Source organism: Otolemur garnettii, unplaced genomic scaffold (assembly GCF_000181295.1).
Source record: "Otolemur garnettii isolate 467f Iridium unplaced genomic scaffold, OtoGar3 scaffold00051, whole genome shotgun sequence".
NCBI classification, from domain to species: Eukaryota; Metazoa; Chordata; class Mammalia; order Primates; family Galagidae; genus Otolemur; species Otolemur garnettii.
In genome coordinates, this window is record NW_003852446.1 from 8,497,235 (window position 1) to 8,503,433 (window position 6,199).

General features: G+C 39.1%; 1 pseudogene; it reads left to right on the top strand.

Moving 5' to 3' along the window:
• Positions 1-378: 378 nt before the first annotated feature.
• On the top strand, positions 379-5,559 carry LOC100957436 (annotated as a pseudogene).
• The last annotated feature ends 640 nt before the right edge of the window (positions 5,560-6,199 follow it).

The following is a 6,199-nucleotide window of genomic DNA, read 5'->3' on the forward strand; positions in this document are numbered from 1 at the left end:
ATGTCAATGATTTTGAGCACATAGGAAAATGCCTAAAGGCAGACCAGATGGGAGTAAATTATTTTTGAAAAATAGACTTCAATATAAGTTGCAACGAGGTGACCATTTACTGCCAAAGGGTCAGATCAAAGGAATGTGGAATGTTTTCACATGTGTTTTAATGATTCAGCAGTCAAGGTAAAGCCTAATGCTGTTCTCAAAAATTGCTCAAGGGGATGTTACATATTTAATTTAGTCCAGCTGGAAAAGGTTACAGGATGTAGTCCTCAGTTTGATTGACTATTGCATTCTTAAAATGCTGTTTTTGTGCAATGTAAGGAACAATTTTGATTGCAAACTTTTCCGTTAAAAAGCCTTCCTCTGCTAACAAACTTGTCAATGGCAGGGATTCTAAAGCAGCCGACTGAGGAACGGTGAGGTGGTGCTACTTCCTGAGATAACAACAACCAGTCAACAGGCTTACTGGGAGCTGGGCTTGAAAGCCCCATCTGCTGAATGAGGGGTGGTCTTGACACTGGCCTAATGTCTAAAGTTGTATACAGTAAGTCCTCACTTAACGTCTTCCATAGGTTCTTGGAAACTGTGACTTTAAGAAAAACTGTGTGCATCTAATAAAATCAACCTTACCATAGGCTAATCGATACACACAAGGGGTAAGTTCCTATGGCATATTTCTGGTCACAGAAATATCACCAAACTTCCAAGTAAAGACCCAAATGCTTCTAATACTAAGCACTGAAATATATTTTAACTATACATACATTTAAGAAAGATTAATAAAAATTGGTGAACTAATACCTCTTGTAACAACCTGGATGCAACATGCTTCTAAGTGAAGTTTCACAAGAATAGGAAGCCAAAGGCTACACGTGCCCACTATTAAATTGAACTAATTGATTAACGCCATGTGCACATGTGGTAGTAAAACTCACGGGAAACAAGCAGGTGGAAGGAGGCAGGAGAGGGGTAAATTAACACCTAACAAGTAGAATGCACACTATACAGGTGATGGGCACGCTCGGAGCTTTGACTCCAACTTTACAAAAGCAATTTATGTAATCAAAACATTTGTACTACTGTAATATTCCGAAAATTTTTTTAAAGAGGATGATTATTTAATTATTCTTAATTCAGGGTCATAGGTGGCCCAAGCCTATCCAGGCAGCTCAGGGAGCCAGGCGGAACCAGCCTTGGGCAGCACACTACCCCACTGCAGTGTGTACTCACCCACACACACACACACACACTCACTCACAGTGAGACCACTTAAACATGCCAAGTAATCTAATGTGCACATATTTGCTTATGAGAGGAAACTGAAGTAGCCAGAGAAAACCTATGCAGGCTTGGGGACAACATGCCAATTCCCCGCTGACAATCACAGTCCTATTTTCTGGCTGAAAGGCTATTATAAAAACTGTGACCAGTAGCTATTATGTAGGTAAATGTGCATTCAGTTACATGTACATTAAATAGGAACTTTAATCTGTGTTAACTATAACCGTTGCTATTTTAACTTATATTAACAAAATATAACTCCAAACATGGAAGAGGCTCCATGGTTAAGGTTGAAAAGCCAATGCCCATGGGCTGCTTCGATGATTTTTTGTCTTCACTGCAGTTCAAATGTGTTTCCTACCTCCCTGAAGCTGTTCTGAGATAACTATAGTAAAAATAAAATTTCCCTTGTCTAAGTTAAAAGGTTTTAAGTTTTAAAAGAAAATAAATAATCATATAGATTTTCAAAAAATATGCCAAATTTAAGTTTGATGTTTGTTTCAAAGTACAGATATACAGTATTTTAATGTGGGGAGGGCAGTCTACTTTTGGTGAGATTTTACAAGAACGGCATTATGTTGAAGTCAACCTATTGCAAACAAGGATCACAGTGACTTACTCTATCCAGTACCTAAAATTTTTCTTTTTCTTTTACCCTCACATATTTTCTAACTTGTCTAGCTAATTATTAAGAATTTCAAATATTCTTTGGAAAATTATAGACAATATGAGATGAGCGATAGTCTATCAAAGTCACAAATACTAACATGCATGAAATATTCTAACTGTCTTAAGTCAACAATCTAAATTGGGTTGAATAAATTCTGTTTATAGGCATCAGTGGTTGAAAATGCTCAATAATTATAGGCCCCTTACTCTGAAATGTGAGACTTAAGTACTTCAAAGGCATTAATGTTCACTCATGAGCATCAGTGTCTAAATTTAGTAAAAGAAGAAGAAACGGACCCAGGATCCCAATAAAAAATGACTAATTGGTCACAATGTTCTTTTACCCAACAAACAGCCAACTAATAACCAATGTAAAACCTGTGATTCACAGAGGAGAATGACTGGTGTGATTCACCAGTCATTACTAAGGCAGCCATTTTTTTCTGATTTTTTAAAATGCTAAAATATGTGGTGGCCTAAGTTGGAAGGCAAAGTAAAACTTACGTTGATTTGCTAAAAATTCTCAACGGAACCACAACCCCGCAAAATTATTTTTCATTTAGGATCAAAGTGAACAGCTGCCATTAGGATTGATGTCATAATTTAGAGATCTCCTCTCACTTATCTCAGAAATCATAATATGAGCAAAGCCCCCCCCCAAAAAAATAACCAGTGCTAAAACCAGAGCCATTTTATTCACATTGCAAACACAAAGCCTAGAAATCATCATACCACTGACCCATCAAAGGGATGCCCAGCCACTGAGGATACAGTACTACCTCCTTCCCACTCCCCACCAAAATAGAGGCCATTTTACATATTCTTTCTGCTTTCTAGAAGATTTTCACTTTCCTACATACTAATGAAACATAGGTATCTAATTCCACATAAATTACATAGAGATAATCTTACTGTAAATGTGTTTGGTAATCCCAACCATTTCAGGACAGCTTTATTGATACGATTCAGAATCACAACTATAGCTATCCATAGCCTGCTTACTGGCCTAATGCGTAGTCACTTGAGAGATAAACATAAAGGGAGATAAAAATGTCACAAAAATCTATGTATTGGGAGCAATCCAGGCCTTGGTTGGTCCATAGGTTACCTTAGGCTCAAGCTACATAATTTTTATATGGTTGCTTTCTTAAAGGCATAACTACCTTAGAATAATTAGGCTACAGACATACATGTTTCCATTAGTATTGTTTGCAATGAAGTCAAATTTACAAGTAGAAAAAATAATTTAATAAAGTACACAAAATTACAAACAATGCCATTTTAACTGGATATAAACAATTTTTTCCCATGTCAGACCCTAAATTTGGTATAACTGCAATAGAATGTTTAATCACGCTCCATGTTCTAGCTGTAGGTGATTTGAAATTAACATTTATAAACAGAAAACTAAAAGGAAGATACTGATCAAAGGTAAAAAGGTGCAATCAAACTGGAGGAATAAGTTTTAGTGATCTATTGCCCTGTATAGTCATCACAGTTAATAACAATGTACATTTCAAAATAGCTAAAAAATAGATCTTTAACATTCTCCCTACCAAAAAAAAAAAAAAAGATAAGTTGGAGAGGTGATGGATATGTTAATTAGGTTGATTTAATCTTTCTACAATGTACACATAGATCAAAACATCACACTCTACCCCATAAATATAATTATTTGTGAATTAAAAATAATTTAAAAATACGGAAGTACTCCTGTGCATAATTTCTTTGGTATATTTTAAATAAAAAAAAAGACCACCTGAAAGACTATATACTATATGATTTCAAATGACATGCTGGAAAAGGCAAAACTGGGAAGAGAATAGAAACATAAGTGGTTGCCAGGGGTTAGGGGAGAGGGAGAGATGAACAGGCAGAGCACAGAGGACTTTTAGGGCAGTGAAACGATTATTTGTGATACTGAAATGATGGATATATGTCATTCCACATTTGTCCAAACCCATAGAATGTACAACATCAGGCGTGAACGCTGATGTAAGCTATGGACTACAGGGAATTATCGTTCATCAATTGTAATAAATGTACCACTCTAGTGGGGGGTTGCCAATAGTGGAGAGGTTATACATATTACATGGGAAGTGTCTATACCTTTCGCTCAATTTTGCTGTGAACTGAAAACTACTCTAAAAATAAATTTTGTTGGTTAAAATAAAATATAAAGTTGGACTAGAGAAATATAATTTTAAAATATATATTTACGATATACAATGAGAATAAAATGTTATAGTATGAGAACGGTTTTTAGTAGTAGTAGTATTATATTAAATTTAAAAATAAAACAACCCCAAACAAAAATTTCATCTACCGTATTGAAATTTTATAACTATATGTCTATCAGTTAGCATACAAAACTCTTAAGATATCTATATAAAATTGAGCTACGTTGCTTAGATCTACACACACACACACTAACTTTGCGTGGCCCTGGTGGCGGCCCTCAGCTCCTGGTAGTGGCTGGTGGCAGCGATGAGGGGCAACCGGTTGGGGAACAGGGTGGTGGTGAGAGAGCAGAGAGCCATGGGAACCACACCCTGCCTTACCACACCCAAGGGGATGGAGGGCTGTCCCCCACCCCAGCAAGGCCCGGCACCACTCGCAATCCCACCCTGGCCAGCCCTAGCTAACTGCTCCGATTGGGCATTTTATCCACCACCATCCTAGGCCTTCTCTTCTAAGTCTGTGGCGTTGTGGTTCGAAAGAAAAGGGAAAAAAGGAGCGATGTGACCGATTCCGTTCAGTACCCCTGCATTGAGGCCTGAAATTCTGCACTTCGTGGTGGCGAAATACCGGTAAATGAAGCTATTGAGAACAGAAAAGAGATGGATGTTTCCGCCTTTGGATTCCAACCTTTGTCTGCAAGTGACAAAGCATACCTTATGGACACCAGAGAATAAGGTAGAGCTCGGGAATCTTGGAGAGCCTAAGAAGCTTACTTTATTCCTCAGGAGGGAAGAGTGGATTGGTTTTTAGCCCTCTCTAGAACTTAAAGCGAAGAACTCGAGTTGCCATGGATAGGAGATAAGGCCAAATCAGAATTGTTGGAGCTGCCCCAAGCGGCACCTCGACAGATCTACCATGAAAAACAGCGCAGGGAGCTTTGTGCCCTCCCTGCCCTCGATAACGTCTTCCAGGACAGCAATGCCTTCACCCGGGAAGCACTTCAAGAGACTTTGCAGAGGTTGTCTCCAAACCCCAGGATGACACCTCACAAAAAGGGCATGCTGGGAAATGGAAACTATGATGGGAATGTCATCGTGGCAGCACTTCAAACCAAAGGCTACATGGGACAAGCACAGCAATGTCAGCGTCATTGCTCTCACTAAGGTCATGGGCTTCATCATGAGTCTGCCCTCCAGCCTGTGCTGGAATCCACTGAAGTTACCCTCCCAAAAGGCAGCACTGGATGTGCTCCAGAGGTAGGAGGGGCCCTACTATAACCTCGGCTCCAAATTCAAGATGCTTCAGTGGATTGGAGGTGGCAGCGAGCTCAGGACATTTCTAAAACATCATTTGCTTGGAAAGAACTGTGAACTCTCACTGGTGGTACCAGAAGTGGTGGAGGCCCATCAGAGTTGGAGGACTGATGTGTAACATGGTTCTGCCCAGCCTTGCCCCGGCCTCAGCCCCTTCAGTCCTCTGTGATGTGCTGTGGCCTCTGCAGTTTGTCTGTCCTTGCCCCTTCCCCAAACACCTCATCGGGTTTTTCCTCTTCAGATTTGACAGTGCAATAGGACAGATACATGGACTGTTACAAGGGAAAAAAAAAAAAAAGAAATGTATTATGATAAAAAGATATATTTGAAAAGGGACCATTTAGAACTTCCAGAAATGAAAAAGAGTTACTGAAATTAGCCAAAGCAGGAGTAAACAACATTTAACTTAGTAAAAAAGCTAAAGAGAAAATAGTGAACTAGAGGATAGGTCTAGAAAAAAAAACACAAAGCAATGTGGAGATATAAAGAAACAGGAAATATGAGAAGTTAAAATACACAGAGAATAAAACTAGAAAGTCCATACAGCCGGTGACAATTCCTTAAGGAAAAAATAAGAGAGATGTGAGTTAATTCATCACTGTCTGCCCCTTCTTCCACCTTCTACCACCACCACTGCCTCTTTACCAGGCTGTCCTGTAGCCATAACTGTGGGGGTTCTCCTGTAACCACTTTAAAGTAACACTGCTGGGAGTTGACAGGGTAGCAACAGAGAAGTTCCCTAACATAGTCTGGGAGAG